We start from the raw sequence: 20,083 nt of genomic DNA, 5'->3' as shown, positions 1-20,083 counted from the left end.
GGGCAAAATCAGCATGCTGCATAGGGTGATTTTGTCCATGGAGCACAGCAGCCCACTCCCCACTGTGACTGGGCCCTGAGTGTACTTCCTGAGGGCTAAAGAAGGCCCAAAGGCTTCGTTAAACCATAGGTAATGCAGTTTTTCTCTTGTGGTTTGTTTTGCCATTTGGTTTCTACAAATATGTCAAGTAATGGTTGATAAAAAGTAGAATTTTCTTTTTTTTTTTTTTTAAGATTTTATTTGAGAGAGAGAGCAACAGAGGGTGTGGGGAGGGGCAGAGGGAGAGGGACAAGCAGACTACCTGCTGAGCTGGGATCATGACCTGAGCCAAAGTCAGATGCTTAACAAACCGAGCCACCCAGGGGCCCCAAGAAATAGAATTCTTAAGTTGAGTTTCCCTTATATTCAATAGGCTTTTATTTGTTTGTTTAGTTTTGGAGATGCTGTTCTGTGCCAGACTCCATGCTTGTGCTGAGGATAGAAAGGAAAGAGATAGAGTTCCCGATGTTACAGAGCTCACTGACTAGCTTGGGAGATAAGTTGCAACACATGGATGAATTCTGGAACCACATGTGCATAAAGTGTGAGGAATGCACAGAAGATGGTCAGGGATTTGCTGGGAGTCTTGGATCCTTATTAGACAGGTAAGGGTCTAGTCTCAATAAAAATGCCCCTCAAGTTTAGATTGAAGGTGGGACCCACTGTTTTGTTTTCCTAGCTCAGGTCTGAGCTGGTTTCCATGCTTCACAGTAGATGGCACTAAAGATCACACTGGAGTTTGGGGTGTCTACAAAATTCCCCTTGGAAGAACAGAATTCTTTCAAGGAGCTGTTTCACATGAATCATATTTCCTGCTTTTTTTCTCTCATGCCTGGGCCCAGACTCCTACTTTGCCTATTTTTCTCTCTCTTCACTCAATACCTTATCCATTCTGCTCTTCCACTATCACCCTTTCTGCCTTCCCATACATATGGAGAGATGATTCTCTCCAGTCAAGGAGATCCGCCATGGTGGAATACTGCAGAGAGGCAGAGGTCCCTTTGCCTCCCATCCCTGACTTGAGAAGCAATGGTGGAAACAGGGCAATGGGATGATGCTAATAGAATATAAAGGAACGTAAATCTAGGAAGCATGTAAGAAATAAAAATATACCTGAGCTTGCAATCAAGTTTTCTGCCAGGGTGTAAGTAATTTCTATCATAGTAGTAAAATAGTACATGTGGGAAAGGTTGGAAAAAATATACTTTGATTGAAATAATGGATTTGGATTTTTTTAAATGCCAACCCACCTGTAGTGGTTTGACTAGTGGCTTCAAAAAAGTAATGTCCAAATCTTAACCCCTGGATCCTGTAAATGGGACCTTCATTTGGAAAAAAGGTCCTTGCAAGTGTAATTAAGGATCTTGAAATGAAATCATCCTGGATTTTAAATCCAAAGACAAGATCTTAGAATAAAAGGGAAGACAGAGACAGGTGAGACACACAGGGGAAAAGACCACTGAACACAGAGGCAGATGGGAGAGATGCATCCACAAACTGAGAATAACTAACAGCCACCAGAAGCAAGGAAAGCAGCTTGGAATGATTCTCCCTCAGAGCCAGAAGCAATCAGTCATGACAACATCTTGATTGAGCATTTCTGACCACAGTTGTAGGAGAATAAATTTCTGTTGTTTTAAGCCATCTGATTTGTGATAGTTTATTCCAGCAGCCTCAGGAGATGAATACACTGCCTAAAAGGGTTTTGTCTGCGCTGTTGTACAGAGCCTGAGATTGTATGACCTCTGGGCCACATGCTACCTACAGAGGTCTTCAGCCTTCATAGGACATTTTTCATAAAATCTGGGTTTCTAGCTGCTTTTGAAAACTTGGAAGCTCTGGCAATGCTGGGCTCATGTTCACACTTGGTTAGAACTGGTAAGTATCTGTCTCTTTTTGATCAGTCATGTTTGCTACAGGCCCCAGTGTTCCCTTTCTGCCTCCTTCATGCAGTTATGTTATATACCTTGGCCTGCAGGCGTGTGAGTTTGGAGCTCCTGTATTCGCACCAGGACTGGAAGGTTAAGAAACACAGTCCTTTCCTTTCGAATAAGAGGAAAGGAGCCCCTGACTTTATAATCAGTGATTTGGGGAGATTTGCATATGGCAGCACAGTATATACGGTGGTTTTGAAATTTTGTTGCTCAACAAAACCACCTGAGGACCATTTTCCACATGCAGATTCGAAACCATATCCCAGACCTACTATAGCAGAATCTTGGGTATCGTATGGGGTGATGGAGTGGCCAGGGGTTGAGCCCTGGAATCTGCATTTTTAAAAGCTCTGAAGCAATTCTGATCATAAACAGGCCTTAGACCAGCTGCCAGAGGGCATTATCTTCTAGGACTAAGAACAGGAGGCAGTGGGGATTTGTTATCCCACTGGAAATCTTTGAAGTATATTGTTTTTAAAAAGCCTTTTCTCAAGTTAAAAATAGAATTACCCTTTGGCCCAGCAATTGCACTACTAGGTATATACCCCAAAGATAAAAATGTAGTGATCCAAAGATGTACCTGCACCCCAATGTTTATAGCAGCAATGTCCACAATAGCCAAACTGTGGAGAGAGCCCAGATAGATGTCCATCGACAGATGAATCGATAAAGAAGAGGTGGTACATGTATGCAATGGAATATTACTCAGCCATCAAAAAGAATGAACTCTTACCATTTACAACGATGTGGGCGGAACTAGAAGGTATTATGCTGAGTGAAATAAGTCAGAGAAAGCCAATTATATGATTTCACTCATATGTGGAGTTTAAGAAACAAATCAGGCTCATAGGGGAATGAAGGGAAAATAAGATGAAATCAGAGCAGGGGACAAACCATAAGAGACATTTTTTTTTTTATAGATTTTATTTATTTATTTGACAGAGACAGCGAGAGAGGGAACACAAGCAGGGGGAGTGGGAGTGGGAGAGGAAGAAGCAGGCTTCCCGTGGAGTAGGGTGCCCGATGTGGGGCTCGATCCCAGGACCCTGGGATCATGACCTGAGCCGAAGGCAGACGCTTAATTACTGAGCCACCCAGGCACTGAAGAAGAGACTCTTAACCATAGGAAACAAACTGAGGGTTGCTGGAGGGGAGGTGGGTGGAGGGTGGGGTAACTGGATGATAAGCATTAAGGAGGGCATTTGATGTAATGAGCACTGGGTGTTATATGCAACTGATGAATCACTGAATTCTACTTCTGAAACTAATAATATACTATATGTTAATTCATTGAATTTAAATAAATTTACATTTAAAAAATCTTTTCTCAAGAAAATTGGAATGATTTGCATTATTTTGTGGATACAAGGTTTCAATTCATTAGATTCTTTCTATTTAGGTATCTATCAACCAAGAATATCGAAACCAGGTAGTTCCTTTAATGAAATCATAAAAGCACTAAATGAGTATTATAGTGATGTATTTTACTTATCTAGGCAATCTATTCATAAAAACTTTATTCTCTCTCTTTTAATGGTGGATGGGAGCAAGCTGCAAAGATGGTCTACAGGGCTTGTTAACCTGCTGATGGAGTCTGAAGAGCACCATCTTGTAGGCATAGCACTGGATAGGTTGAGATTTAATCTACAACTGTGAAATAATGAACTTCCATCTTTCTTCTTTAAAAGAAAGCTGGGGTCTCTACCAGTCTCCCGAGGATGCTAGTAGACCACCTGAAGGAATGAGTAAGGAAATGTGAGGGTATTCACAGAAAGTTGTTAGGCAAAATGAAATTACCATTATTTTGATCAAGGCAGGTTACATACATTTGGTGATTCTCCAAAGCATTGCATACAGATTCAATTCACAAGTATCTTATTAAATGATTCCTTTATTTGAGAAACATTTATGGATAAACATTCAGTGCCATGAGCCAGGCACTGTTCTATTGCACTAGAAATATTACAGTGAAGAAAGGCAAAAATAAGTCTCTGCTCTCGCAAACCTTATATATGATGATGAAAAATGAAATGATAGCTTTGTTAGTATGTGGTGGGTGCTTTTCATGGAAAGCATGTTATGTGGGTTATATTAACTTATTAATTTCTAAGGCACTTATGCCAATATGTCCTGCAGAAAACCAAGGTTGATCTCTCCCTGAGTTCTATTAATTCACAGAAGCCAGGAAGTATAATTTTTCAAGTTAAGTTTCAGGGGTAGCACCAACTGAATGTTTGCTTACCTAGTTCTCGCCTTACAAGGGATATTTTTCTTATGGCCACCTCAGCATATACGTCTCTGCTGAGAGAATGGATGAGCCCCAGGCCATTTGGAAACTGAATAACAGAAAAATTTCCTACAGAGAGCTCTTGAAGGGGCGCCTGAGTGGCTTAGTTGGTTAAGAGTCTGCTCAGGTCATGATCCCAGGGTCCTGGGATCGAGTCCTACATTGGGCTCTTTGCTCAGAGGGGGGCCTGCTGCTTCTCCCTCTGCCTGCCCCCCCCGACAAATAAATAAAATCTTTAAAAACAAATCAAAACAAAGAGCTCTTGGAATGGGCTAGGTCGCTCAACCCATCTGGATATCAAATGGAAGATCCAGGTCTTCCCTTGACCCAAGGTTAATGACATTCCTTTTCTTTTTTTTAAAATTTTTTATTGTTATGTTAATCACCATATATTACATTATTAGTTTTTGATGTAGTGTTCCATGATTCATTGTTTGTTCATAACACCCAGTGCTCCATGCAGAATGTGCCCTCTTTAATACCCATCACCAGGCTAACCCATCCCCCTACCCTCCTCCCCTCTAGAACCCTCAGTTTGTTTTTCAGAGTCCATCATCTCTCATGGTTCCTCTCCCCCTCTGACTTACTCCCCTTCATTCTTCCTCTCCTGTTATCTTCTTCTTTTTCTTTTTTCTTAAAATATGTTGCATTATTTGTTACAGAAGTACAGATCTGTGATTCAACAGTCTTGCACAATTCACAGTGCTCACCGTAGCACATACCCTCCCCAATGTCTATCACCCAGTCACTCCATCCCTCCCACCCCCAACCACTCCAGTAACACTCAGTTTGTTTCCTGAGATTAAGAATTCCTCATATCAGTGAGGTCATATGATACAATGACATTCCTTTTCAATTCTGCCTCCCCTGGCACAGCACAGTCGTGGTAGGGAAGGCTGACCAATGAGTTACAAGTTAATTAGACTGATTCCAGGGCATTCACTCATAAGAAAGGGCAGAGCCAGGACTAGAATCTGTATCTCCAGGCTCCCAATCCAGTTCTTTCTACCATTCCATGCTGTCCATCTTTTCTCTTTGAGCACAAGAGTTTGGAACCCTAGCAACATGACAATCTTAAAATATAATCTCTGTTTTGCTAGCAAATCACGATGGAGGAACTGAGAATGGTTCTGATGCCTTAGCAGAGTGCCTAAGAGGTGAAACAGCTGTGGAAAGGCATCGGTGCAAAAATCACGGGTGATACTAAGACCCAGAGCTGCAGTGGCTCTCAGAGCAGAGCTCAGCCCTCCCAGAGCTAAGACATCCAGGAAGCATATCAAGGCTCTTCTTCCTTCATCATTAAAGTTAGGATTTGCCTGAAGACCCCATTCAGATCATTGAAATGAACTTATTTGAACTGTGCCTAAAGAACCCTGGGGTCTTTTGTGAGGCATTTTAGAGGGAGACTTTTATGAACATGCTAAGAACACGTAGGTAATCTTAACTTTCAGCATATCTGAAAGTGATGAGTGATGAAGGCGACCCTCTGAAAAGCCAGCATTTAAAGCTAGTGGGGAGCCAGGATCACAAGATAACTTATATTTTCCTAATGTATGCTCTTAGATTCCTGTCTTATAGATAAGAATGCTTAGAGATCATTGTTTTCGGCGGGCTTGTCACGAAGAGCTCTTTTTCCAACGGACATATCCCAGATTTCCTCCTTCCCACCAGTCTGTGGGTATGAATGAGGCCACATTAACCGTGATCCTTCAGATGTCCTAAACCTCTTGCTCCCACTTGCATCCCCTCCTCCCACCCCCACACCCATCAGTCTTGGCTTTGAGCAACAGTTCTCAGGCTTCTGCTCGGGTCTCCCCCAGGTTTGTCAGCTGAAGGCTGCCTGCACCACCCTCCCTGTTCTCTCCCTGAGAGCACTGTTCTGTCTCTCTGCACTCCGGAAGCTGCAAAGCGCTCAAGATGTCAAAATGGAAATGCATCCCCTTCTCTGCCCCAGAACCTCACTGGACCCTGTGTAGAAATGGGGAGGATGCCTGTCTCTCTCCTGCTCTTCTCAAACAGTGCTGATTGGGGGCCAGGACTGGCCTCAGGGGCTTGTCAGCTTCTGCCGGGAATGGTCTCAGGAGGCCCCAGCTTCACCCTCGTGGGTCTTCTACTCCTCTCTCGCAGGCAAAGCGGCGTCTGCTGGCCTTTATCACACATACTTGGGCTCCACAGAATCCTCTGTATGGGGCTTCTAGGACCTACACTAGCCAGGGAGCTGCAGACAGACAGGAACAGGAGTGGAAACTTTGCTGCTTTTGTTCATTTCTTCCTTCTTTCAGCATTTATCAAGCACCGGCCACATGCCAAATACTACTCTGGAGCAGTGGGGGGTACAGAAGTCAAGAACCTTGCATTTTTGATAAGCCATTAAGTTGGGTTAGGTTGCCAAAGATAATGGCTCTGGGACATGAAGGTAGTGAGGAGTGAAGCCAGCCCAGCCTCTCTCACTTCGCCGGCCTCTCTGAGGGCATTGCTGAGAGCGGGTAGCTATGAGCTTTGGGAAAACTGAACGCAAAGATGATGAAGCAGTTTAGCTTTCAAAACTTGTCCCTATACTTTTTCTGCTGAGGAAAGAGCTCCCCTAGCCAGGAGTTAAGATCCTGTTAGTTTATGGTTGTAAAACATACTTATTAAAAGGAAAAATTAACATTTATTTAGGACCCACTATGTGAGAGGTACCTTACAAATGGTATATAATTTTTAATTTGCTGAAGTTTTGTTGAGGATTTTTGTGTCTATATTTTTAAGGGATATTAGTTTTAATTTCCATTTCATCTCTTTATTGTCTTTTTTTCTTTCTTCCTCCTCTTCCTCCCCCTCTTCTTTTTTCTTCTTCTCCTTCTTCTTCCTGGTGTCTTTATCTGACTTTAGTATCAGAATAATGCTGGCCTAATAGAATGAGTTAGGAATTATTCCCTCCAATTCTTTTAAAAAATATTTTATTTATTTATTTGACAGAGAGAGACACAGCGAGAGAGGGAACACAAGCAGGGGGAGTGGGAGAGGGAGAAGCAGGCTTCCCGCTGAGCAGGGAGCCCGATCAGGGGCTTGATCCGAGGACCCTGGGACCATGACCCGAAGGCAGATGCTTAACGACTGAGCCACTCCTCTTCAATTTTTTGAAAGAATTTGATGATTGGTGTTAATTCTTCCTTAAATATTTGGTAGAATTGATATGTGAAGCCGTATTGTTACATAATTTTTAAAAGGCAGTTTTATTGAGGTATAATTGACATACAACTAAGTGCACGTGTTTAGATCATACAGTTTGGTAAGTTTTAACATTTGTATACACCATCACCACGCTCAAGATAATGAACACAGCCATCACCCTAAAAATTTCTTTATGTCTCTTTGTAATCCCTTGGTCACATTTCTTTGTATCCCAATACTTGTCCTCAGGCAATCAGTGGTCTGTTTTCTGTCACTATAGATTAGTTTACTTTTTTTTTAAATGATTTTATTTATTTATTTCAGAAAGAGAGAGTGCACACAAGTGGAGGGGAGGGGCAGAGGGAGAAGCAGGCTCCCTGCTGAGCAGGGAGCCCAATGTGGGGACTCGATCCCAGGACCCTGGGATCATGACCTGAGCTGAAGGCAGATGTTTAACCAACTGAGCCACCCAGGCACCCCGATTAGTTTACATTTTCTAGGATTTTACATTAATGGACTCACACTGTATCTACTCTTTTTTTATTTGACTATTTTCACTCAGCATAATTACTTTGAGATTCACCATGCTCTTGTTTTTATCCATACTTCACTCATTTTCATTGCTGAGGAGTATTCCATTGTTTGTATACCCCACAAGTTGTTTATCCATCCGCCTGTTGGTGAATATTTGTCTTTTACAGTTTTGACTGATAAAACAAGAAAGCTGCTGTGTTCAAGTTTTTGAATGGGTATATGCTTTCATTTTTCTTGGGTAAATAACCTAAGAGTGGAATTACTGTGTTCTATGGTAAATGTATGTCTAACTTCTTAAGGAGCTACTAAACTGTCTTCCAAAGTTGTTGTGTCATCTTCCATCCCACCAGCACTATAGGGAGCTCCAATTGCCCATGTCTTTGCCAGTATTTACTCTGGTCAGCCTTTATAATTTTAGACATTGTAATAGGTATGTAGTGGTAATAGCTAAGGATATTGAACATCCTTTCATGTGCTTATTTGCCATTTGTATATTTTCTTTGGTGAAATATCTGTTCAAATCTTTTGCCTATTTAAAAAAATTGAGTTGTTTCTTATTATTCAGCTGAGAGTTTTTTATATATCCTAGACTTGTGTCTTTTATCAGATATAAGATTTGCAATTTTCGCTTAGTCTGTGGCATGTCACTTAAGAGTGTCTCTTGAAAAGCAAACATTCTTTATTTTGATGAAGTACAATTTATCACTTTATTTTTTTATGGGCCATGCTTTTGACCCATACCTAAGAAATCGTTGGCTAACCCAAGGTCACATAGACTGTCTTCTCTGTTTTCCACTAGAAGTCTTTTGCTTCCATATGAATTTTAAAATCAGATTGTCAATATTGACACACACAAAGTTCTACTGGAATTTTGATTGGTATTGCATTAAATCTATAGATTAATTTGAGGAGAATTTACATAATTAAAATATTAGATCTTCTTTTTAAAAAAGAGAGAGAGAGCATTAGTAGGGGAAGGGGCGGGGGGGGAAAGAATTCCAAGCAGACTCCCCATGAATGGGAAGCCCAGCGTGGGACTTAATCTTATGACCCTGAGATCATGACTTGAGCTGAAGCCAAGTGTCCGATGTTTAACCAACTGAGCCACCCAGGCTCCCCAAAATATTGAATCTTCTGATCCATGAACACAGTATATCTTTTTCATTTATTTAGGTATTCTTTAATTCTCTCATTGATCTTTAATAGTTTTTAATGTATAAGTAGTATGCATCTTTTGTCAGATTTATTTCTAAGTACTTCATATTTTTAATGCTATTGTAAATAGTATTTTAAAGTTTCAGTTTATGATTCTTGCTAGTATAGGGACATACATTGATTTTTGTGCATTAATCTTATACACTGAAAATTTACTAAACTCATTTATTCCAGGAGCATTTTTCTTTTCAGATTCCACAGGATTTTCTTCATAAGCAATCATGTCACCTGTGAATTAAGAGTTTTACTTTTCCTTTTCAGTTTTATACCTTTCATGTGATTTTCTTGCCCTATTAGACTGGCTAGAACCTCTAGTACAAGGTTGAACAAAAATGGTGAGAGCACACATCCTTACTTGTTCCTGTCTAGGGGAAGGCATTCAGTCTTTCACCACTATTAATGATATTAACTGTAAATTTTTCATAGCCACTCTTTATCAGGTTGAGGAATTTGCCTTCTATTCCAAGTTTATTGAGAGGTGTATATATATATATATACGTATATATATATACGTATATATATATCTATGTATATATATATGTGTGTGTGTGTGTGTGAATGTGTGTATATGTATGTATATATATATATATTTAAAATCAGAAATATTTTGTCAAATATGTTTTCTGTATTGAGATTTTTTCCTTTTTGTTTTTTTTTTGTTAACATGGTGAATACACTAGTTGATTTCTAAAAAGTCAATCATGCATTTCTGGGGAAAAACTCACATAAGCATGTATTAGCCTTTTAAAATATTGTTTGATTAGATTTGCTGAAATTTTCTTAAGAATTTTTGCATTGACTGGGTGCCTGGGTGGCTCAGTCAGTTAAGCGTCTGCCTACAGCTCAGGTCATGATCTCGGGGTCCTGGGATCCAGCCCTGCATCCAGCTATCCAGCTCTGTTCAGCGGGGGTCTGCTTCTCCCTCTTCCTCTGTGCTCTCTCTCTTTCTCGCTCTCTCTCTCAAATAAATAAATAAAATCTTTATTTAAAAAAAAAGAATTTTTGCATTGATGTTTGTGAGGAACGTGAATCAGTAATTTTCTTTCCTGAAATGTCTTTGCTGGTTTTGGTATCAGTGTAATGGTAGAATGAGTTGGGAATATTCTTGCCCCTTCAATTATCTGGAAATATTTGTACAGATTGGAAATGTTCTTTCCTTAAATCTTTGTACAACTCATTGGTGAATTCATCTGAGTCTCGAGAGTTTCGTCTGTGTTACAGTTTTTTTTTTTTTAAGATTTATTTATTAGAGAGAGAGTGTGGTGGGGGAGGGGTAGAGGGGGAGAGAGAGAGAGAGAGAGAAGCAGAATCCCCGCTAAGCGCAGAGCCCACTCGGGAGCTCGATGTCACGACCCTGAGATCATGATGTAAGCTGAAACCAAGAGTCTGATGCTTAACCGACTGCATCACCCAGGTGCCCTTCTTCTGTGTTACATTTTTTTTAAAATTTTTATTTCTTTATTTGAGAGAGAGAGAGACGGAGCATGAGCACGAGCATGAGCAGGGGGGAGAAGGAAGCAGAGGGAGAGGGAGAAGCAGAGTCCCCACTGAGCAGGGAGCCCTATGTGGGGCTCCATCCCAGGACCCCCAAGATCATGACCCAAGTTGAAGGCTGACACTTAACCTACTGAACCACCCAGGCACCCCCTGTGTTACGGTTTTATAACTACCAATTTCATTTCTCTAGTAGATGTAAATTTTCCTCCTGAGTGGTAGTTTCTGTCTTTAAAGGAATTTTTGTCCTCTGCTTTGGTGACTCCAGTGATAATATAACTTGGAATTCTTGAGATTGTTCCACAGTTCACTGATGCTCTATTCATTTTTTTCTCATCCTCTTTTCCTGTTTTATTTTTTGATAATTTCTTTTGTTGTATCTTCAAATTTACAAATGTTTTCTTCTTTAATGTTTAATCTGACATTAATCCCATCCACTGTATTTTTCATCTCAGGAGTTTTATTGATTTATTGTATTAATTTATTTTTAATTAATTAATTTTTTAAAGTAAGCTCTATGTCCCACATGGGGCTTGAACTCATGATTCTGAGATCAAGAGTCCCATGCTCTACCGATTAAACCAGCGAGGTGCCCCTCATCTCAGGAGTTTTAATTTTCATTTCTAGGAGTTTGTTTTGGGTCTTTGAATATCATATAAATCCCAAATATATTTAATCTCATTCTAGCTTCTTAATGTGTGAAATACAGTTATAATGACTTTTTAATGTCCTTGTCTATTAATTGTCCATCTGTATTTTTTTGTGGTTGGTTTTGATTGGTTTTTTTCTCCTTGTCATGGGTTGTTTTTTTCTGCTTCTTTGCCTGCTTGTTAATATTTGATTGGGTGCCTCACATTGTAAATTTAAAATTTTAGGGTGCTGGATACATTTGTGTACCTATAAATATTCTTGAGCTTTATTCCAGGACATAATTAAGTTACTTGGAAACAGTGTGATCCTTTTGAGTCTTGCTTTGGAGCTTTGTTAGTCAGAAACACAGGGGAGTGTTTAGTGTAAGGTTGATTTTGAGCACCACTTTTGAGGCAAAATCCTCCTGAGTGGTCTACCTAATGTCCCATGGATTATTGTTTTCCACTCAGATAAATTGACTCTTCCCGATCCTGTGTCAGCTCTTGGGATTATTTTACTAATCTTTATAGTCCTCTACTGAATACTTGAGGGCACCCTCTGCCTTGCAAATTCTAGTCACTTGATCTGTCTGGACTCTAATCTGTGTATCTTTAACTCACAGAGTCTACCAGGCTGCATGTCAGTTTCATGGGCCAGAAACTCTCTCAAGATACTAAACTGGCTCAATTGTAGGCCTACCTCACTTGTTTCCCATCTCTCAAGGGTTCATTGTCCTTTTATTGCCTGATGTCCAGTGTCTTGAAAATTATTGTTTCTTGTATTTTGTCTTGTATTTCAGTTGTTTCAAGTGGAAGGGAAAATCTGATTCCTATTACTCCATTCTGTTGGAAATGGAAATACAGCATGTCATTTGATCCTAATAGCCTCGTTTTTCAGTGAGTATTTTTTTTTAACCTCTATTTTTCCACATGAGAAAATTTTGGTTCAGAGAGGTTTAATTCTAAACTAATTAAAAGTAAACCCAGGGTTTCAATCTAAGTATGTTTCCTTCCAAAGCCTGAGTTCTTTTCTCTGTGCTGGGCTCATGGAGTTCTCTGAAAGGCATTCAGGGCTGGGTTTTAGGCCAGTCTCTGACTTCAATGATATATATATATCATTGATATATATATGATATATGTGATATCATATATATGCTATATATATATCATTGACTTCATCAAGTCATGCAAATTTACTATGCCAGGGAGCTTAAGAGAACTTTTCAACTGCCCTGTTCCAGGACTTCTGTTTAGGACATGACTGACTTTTCTTCCTATTAACCACATTTCCCAGACTGATTTCCTGTCCCCTTTAAAAGTAATAACCCCATCCTTTAAAGTTATTTTTCTTTAAAACTCCCTTCTCCTCCAAGTGCTTAGTGCAGTTCCTGGCACACAAAAAGTTCCTTGATAAATGATTAGTGAATGAATAAATAAATGAATGCATACATGGTTGGCTGAAGAGAAGGGTGTCCCTTCCTTGCTTCTTCCCCAACAACCACAGCAGGAGGGTCGTAGGCCTCTGCAGTCCCTGGACACCAGTGAAATCACACTAGCATCAGTGATCCAGTGTCTGGCTCTGCTAGCTCCAGCAAGACCTCTAGGTCTCTTTTTTTCTCTTTTCTTAAAGATTGTGTTTATTTATTTGAGAGAGAGAGAGAGAGCATGAGCAGGGGGAGCAGCAGAGAGAGGGACAAGCTGGCTCCCGCTGAGTAGGGAGCTGGATGTGGGGCTCGATCCTGGGACCCTGAGATCCTGACCTGAGCCGAAGGCATATGCTTACCCGACTGAGCCACCCAGGCACCCTGACCTCTAGGTCTCTTGAAACTCTTTTCCCCCACTCTGTAACAGTATTTCTAAATTTTTAAGAATTCATGAAAGAATAACTACCAAATACTTTGAACTGTTGTGGGGAAAAAGGCACCAACTATAATTATATAAATAGAAGGTGATAATTCTTTTGTTCCCTCAAGTCAAAAACCAAAATTCTGATTGTACTAGTTTTGGACTGTAAATGTCACCTGTTAGCAAGAAAGCCATGAATCTCATAAAAGGACACATTTCTTCCTAAGATACCTCTCCTCTGGCACACTCTGCCATTACCAGGATGCCGGAGTGCTTTCCTCCTACGAGGCTGTGTGCAGCACAGTGGGCCATGGAGCCAAGAGGAGGGGCCAGAATAGAATTTCTGCCCTAGTCCCACACGTATGTGTCTATGTCTTCAGGCATGGGGACATCCCCATTTATTGCTTGATTCCACAGAGAGATTAGTCTTAGAGGTTGGCTTTTAGGGCCTTGGGAATTCAGTTAAATTTAACTGCTGTTTATGGAACATGTGCTCTGTGCCCAGCTGCGTGCTCTTACAGAGGTGGTCTTTGGCTTTCTGTTTGGCGGAGGTCTCACTCCTTGACTCCTAGGTCTGAGGAGAGAACACTGAGAGGTAACACTTTGTGGCCTGGGTGGTTCAGCTTTGGAGAGAGACTCACAGCCCTGAAGGCTTATGGACCTCTGATAGTTTTAAGAATGCCAGAAGGTTCTCTGCCCTTTCTAATCCTCCCCCCAACCCCCCTGCAAGACTTGGAGATGCTATAGTGTTTGGAATTGAGTTCAGGTAAATCCAGGGAAATATGTAATATGATACAGGTGCTTCAATTTGCATTTTAATTGCTTATTAAAGTTCACACTTAAAAGTGGGTGTTTGATATGTGTTAGTCATATCCACATGTTTATTCATTTCATACTTATAATAGTTATTGGAGATAGATGCTAGCATTTTCTCCATTTCCCTCAGATGTGGAAACTGGAAAGGGTTGAGGCATTTGCCAGACAAGTCAGAAACTGAAGTTTAAGTAAAATTTGCTGTGCTGATTCTAGTTCCAATGGTCTTTTCACCATGGCCCTTTCTCTCAACAGGACCTCCTTATGAGCCAATGGTTGTATTTACCGGTCAGTAGTAAACTGCATAGGTAGAAGAGAAAGCACTAACTTTGGCATTAGATAAACCTCATTTTAAATCCTGGATCTGTCACTTAAAAGCTTTGTGACTTTGGCAAACTACTTAACTTCTCTGACTCTTAGTTTCTTTACCTATAAAGTGAGGATAAAAGTATCTGCCTTCCAGGGTTGTTGTTTTAAATATTCTGAGAGATTATGTATCTAAATGGCTGGTGCACTAAATACTGAATTATCTACTACTAGCCATACAGTTCTCATTTTTTTCATGATGCAGCGTCTCATTCCAGCTGAAGCTTCACCTCCGTAAATCCTTCCCTTATTATTTTAGGCTTCATAAATCCATCTCTTCTCTGAGTTATAGCACTTAAAACCTCTACTGTCCTATTTAACAATTAATTATATATTGTTCTATGTTCTTAGTCTCAGTCCCTGACTAGATCAGAAGCTTTGGGGAGCTGTTAGAGTAGATCTGAGTTCTCTGTATATTGTTGAATACATTCTAAGTATGCAATACATACTTTTACACACTTTATGCAGTGTGATGGCTTAGGTTCTGTGGGGAGTAATTCTTGTAATCGTGGTAGAAAATAGAAGCCAGGCTTTTCCAGTGCCACTGGCCTGTACTGACATGTTTAGCTCATATTGTTATAGAGATAGTGAGAAGATGGAAGGCAGAATTTATAGGTCCCAGCCCACCTGTTTATAGCAAGAGTGGAGATTTTGGTGATGTACCTCCTCCCTGGCTTACCTCACCCAGAGTGACCTAAAAACTGAGTCAAGGTGGCACAGAGACTAAACCATGAGTTTCATGGCATCAGAGTTTCAATCTCACATCCATTCTGACTGCCTTTGGCTCTTTGACCAAGTTTCATCAGCTCTCTGAATCTGTTTATTTATCTTTAAAATGGGGATAATAGTCCTTAGCAGTGCTGTTGTAAAGATAAAATAAGATTTATTATGGGGAAGGGTTTAATAAATGGTAACATGCTATAAAAGGTTTTTTTAACTTTTTAAAGATTTTACTTATTTATTTGACAGAGAAAGAGAGAGAGAGGGAGAGCACAAGCAGTGAGGGAGGGTGAGTGGCAGGCAGAGGGAGAAGCAGACTCCCCGCTGAGCAGGGAGTCCGACACGGGGCTTGATCCCAGGACCCGGGGATCATGACCCGAGCCGAAGGCAGACACTTAACCGACTGAGCCACCCAGGCACCCCTATAAAAGGCTTTTTATTTTTTTAATTATTATTATTATTTAAGATTTTATTCATTTATTTGACAGAGAGAGACACAGTGAGAGAGGGAACACAAGCAGGGGAAGTGGAAACACAAGCAGGGGGAGTGGGAAAGGGAGAAGCAGGCTTCCCGCGGAGCGGCAAGCCCAATGCGGGGCTCCATCCCAGGACCTGGGATCATGACCTGAGCTGAAGGCAGATGCTTAATGACTGAGCCACCCAGGCGCCCCAATAAAAGGTTTTTTAAAAGATCCTTTTTATTAAGAAGGATTTGGATCCTTGTTTTCACTATTTGAAAAAGTTAAGAGTAAAACAGAGGAAACAAAAAGAGAGCCAACTTGGAGGTACCCAGATTGTGCTCATCCAGAGTCAGGGAAAAACAGTGAGTGAGACGATTTCTGGGAAGGGCACCTGAGGATACTGGCAAGTGTATGAGCCAAGTGCATGGTCCCAGTCAAAAAAAACAAAAAAACAAAAAAACTTCCTTTTTCAGAGGCCTAGAGTACTGAGCCAGTGAAGCATGGGCTTGGGGAATGTGAGGTAGAACAAGAAACAGGTACAATCTTGAGGGTCAGAGCTAGAGAAAGAGCCATGGAAGGAGTAGACCTGGTGCCAACCCAAGGGTCCCAGTGGGGAGATGGTGACAGTGATTACTGATACTTACCAGATATACTATATCCCAGGCGTGGTGGTAAGTAGTTGGTAGGCTGTATCTCATTTAACGTTCACAACCGGCTCTCAGGTAGGTGGTGCTGCTGTCCCTGCTTTGTTGGTGAAGAAACATGCGCTTAGGGAAGTGAAGTCATCACAAGACCCATTCTCGTTCTGCCCTACTGCAGATCCTTCCTGTCAACCCCTGTGTCCTACTTTCTTGAAACTTGTGAACTTACATCTCCACTTAGTTTGTTTCCCTCTAAATATTTCACTTTGGAGTAAAGACTGCTTGTGTATGTGAACACACCAAGATGTGCAGTGATCGTGGTCCAGGTTGAGAGGTTGCCTGGGAGGACAGAAGTGTTGCCCTGGGGACAGAAACACACACACACACACACACACACACACACACACACACACACACACACACACTCACACACACACACACCTCATTTTCTTTGATTCCCTGGTCATTGTGGCAGCAAAAATTTACAAAAGGCAGTGTTGGAAGCTCAGATTAGCAGAGGGAAGGGGGAGGGTGGTGAATTTTGTGTTGGGGACTGCCCTGCAGGAGCCCCATTTCTTCTCAGCCATGTGGATCAAGATCACAAGCTGTTCCCTGAAGCACACTCACCTCTTCCTGGATCAGTGCTTATTTCCAGAGCTCTGCAGGGCTTCTTAAACATCCTGACCATCTCCTGGGATGTGACCCTAATATTTCACTCTTCATACCGCTTATTAACTGAACATGACAGTGTAGTTGAATATAATGGGCCTGCAAGTGAAAAGTTTTTTGTTTTTTTTTAAATGGATAGAAGGATCATTAATTTCAATATGAAGAAGAGATTTTTCAATTTATTCCTCAAATTTTTTCTTTTTTTTCTTTTTCTTTTTTTTTAAAGATTTTATTTATTTGACAGAGAGAGAGACAGCGAGAGAGGGAACACAAGCAGGGGGAGTGGGAGAGGGAGAAGCAGGCTTCCTGCCGAGCAGGGAGCCCGATGTGGGGTTCAATCCCAAGACCCTGAGATCATGACCTGAGCCGAAGGCAGTCACTTAACCAACTGAGCCACCCAGGCACCCCCCTCAAATTTTTTCTTAAGTCACCTCTTTATGGTAATCAACTGTACCGGGTACAGAGGTGAATAAACCCCTAGTCCTAAGGAGCTAATGTAAAAATATAAATGTGATACATTATGATTATGAATAGAATAGAAGTTCAGACAATTAAAATCTCCCTTGAGGGCGCCTGGGTGGGTCAGTCAGTTAGCGTCTGCCTTCAGCTCAGATCATGATCCTGGGGTCCTGGGATTGAGTCCCACATCAGGCTCCCTGCTCAGTGGGGAGTCTGCTTCTCTCTCGCTCTCTGCCCCTCCCCCTGCTCCTTCTCTCTCTCTCACTCTTCTCTCACTCACTCTCTCAAATAAAAAAAACCCCAAAACCTCCCTCGATTAGAATTGATTGCAAAGTAAAGTCATGAGTTTTTCTGTCTCTAGAAGTTTCAAGCAGGTTCTGAATAACAACTTGTTTGTGACTGGATTATTGCATTGGGTATTGACATAGACTCTACGACTTGAAAATATTCTCTTCCTGGGATGCTAAGACTACATTATTTAATGCAGCACCTATAATGTTTTGGTAGTTGTGGGGATAAGGCAAAAGAAGCAATGTGGCAGATGTTCCTGGCTTCCTCCCCCAAATCCATCCTTTCTTTCTTTACTAAGAGAAATCCAACTTTGTCCCAATTATGTTCAGCTTAAAATACTCAGCTTGCAGCTTGCACAAGGGTGGCCTTGTGACACAGATCTGACCAGTGAGATGCAGGAGCAAATCACCAAGTGGGGCTTCTGGGAAAGCTTGTTCAAGCTGAGTCATCTGGTAAGTGTCTTTTCAGCTTTTACATTTTGCCTTTTGTCCCCTCTCCAATTTTTATTTTCTGTCTGGAGGTGGGATAGCCATTTGGTGAAAGAAACATTTGCTAAAGATAGTGGGACAGAAAAAGAGAAGGAACCTATATCTCTGGCCCCATCCTAGATCCTCTTTACCAGCCCTGATTCCATACATGGGGACTTTTTCTTATAGGAAAAAATAGATCACCCCCTAATTAAATCACTGTAATTGAATTTCTGTTACTTGCAGCCAATTACACTCTTAATTGATATGTAGAATATAGTGAAAAACATGACTTGGATTCAGATTTCTTTTTCATCATTTATTATCTATGGTATATTAGGAAAGTTACATGAATCTCTTAGAATGCCAATCTCATCTATAATTGACATGAATAATGCATGAATCTTACAGGATTTTGGGGGAGGATTAGAGATAATACGGATGAAGGGGTCCAGCACAGTGCCTGGTACACAGAAGGACATTAATAGATATTTCTTTGATTTTTGTAGTTGGATATCTTTCCAAATGAGGACCTTGAGACAATTAGAAAGGATGCTCATGTTATTGATGGGCAGACTCCATAGTAGGGATGCACAGATGACTCATTGGTGTGTGAAAAGACAATATTAGAAATTCTATTTAGATTTATTTTCATCTTTTTAACATTTCCACTTTGAGTACATTTTATACATAAGTATAGAAATTATAATTATATAATTTATAAATAAGAAAATTAAATGTGGGGCTCCTGGGAGGCTTAGTCGTTAAGTGTCTGCCTTCAGCTCAGGTCATGATCCCAGGATCCTGGGATCGAGCCCCGCATCGGGCTCCCTGCTCTGCGGGAAGCCTGCTTCTCCCTCTCTCTCTCCCCCTGCTGTGTTCCCTCTCTTGCTGTGTCTCTCTCTGTCAAATAAATAAATAAAATCTTAAAAAAATAAATAAATGTGGGGTGCCTAGGTGGCACAGTCAGTTAAGCATCCAACTCTTGGTTTTGGCTCAGGTCGTCATCTCAGGGTTGTGAGATCGAGCCCTGCATCAGGGCTCAGTATGGATTATGCTTGCGGTTCTCTCTCTCCTTCTGCCCCTCCCCCTGCTCATGTGCACACTTTCTTTCTCTCAAATAAATAAAATCTTTAAAAAAAATTAAATGCTTGGGGTACATAATAAAAAAGGTTTGGAGACTACAGCAAGTATTAACCTACATCATCATCACTTGGGTTGCTTGTTAGAGAAGGAAATTTCTGGGCCCCACTGAATCAGGAACTCCATGATGGGGCCCTGAAAATTACCTTTTAAAAAACTGCCTAGGTGATTCTTACACTCACCTAAAATTTAAAATTTTACCTAAGTTTGGAAACTAAGTTTAGAATAGAGGAATTTCTCCCTATATAACCAAAACTTGTGGTGCTAATCTTTTCTAGAATTCAGGGCTCTTAACGTTTAGTTCCTTTTTAAACTGCATATAGTAGTATAAGTCTAGTCAACTCATGATTAGTATTCAAGTTTATTAAGCCTGAATTTCAAATACATCTTCCTGACTCTGGAACTGCCAAAGGCAAGATTAGGAATTATGTAAAATTTATCTTTTTTGATCTTGTTTCCCTTGTTTCAGGGTCACTAGGTTCTCTTCCTCCTGAAGGCTTACTATGCCCTCATAATAACTCAGGGTTACCCAGGACCCTCCTTCACCCCCCCCCCTACTGCCCTCTGCTGAGAGTGTATCATGCTCCTATAATTCAAGTAATTCCCTGTGGTAGTGATGGGCTACATAGGGAGACAGTCTGGAATAATGAATGAGAAGAGCTTGGGCTTTGGAATCATCCATACAATAAATGCTCAAAAATACATATTGAAGTCTTATTATATGATAGACATTATGGTAGGCACTGTGGATCTAAAATTAGAAGGTAAGCTGTTCTTACTTTAAAGAATGTAAAGATTAGTGTGGAAAACCAAAAATAAACCACTTGTCACTATGAAGTGACTGCTTCTGTGTAGGTATGAATAAAAAACATTGAGAATACAGGAAAAAAATGTCCATGTTTGCTTGGGGAAGGCAAGAA

This window comes from Zalophus californianus, chromosome 10 (assembly GCF_009762305.2).
Source record: "Zalophus californianus isolate mZalCal1 chromosome 10, mZalCal1.pri.v2, whole genome shotgun sequence".
NCBI lineage: Eukaryota > Metazoa > Chordata > Mammalia > Carnivora > Otariidae > Zalophus > Zalophus californianus.
This window is presented reverse-complemented; position numbering follows the sequence as displayed.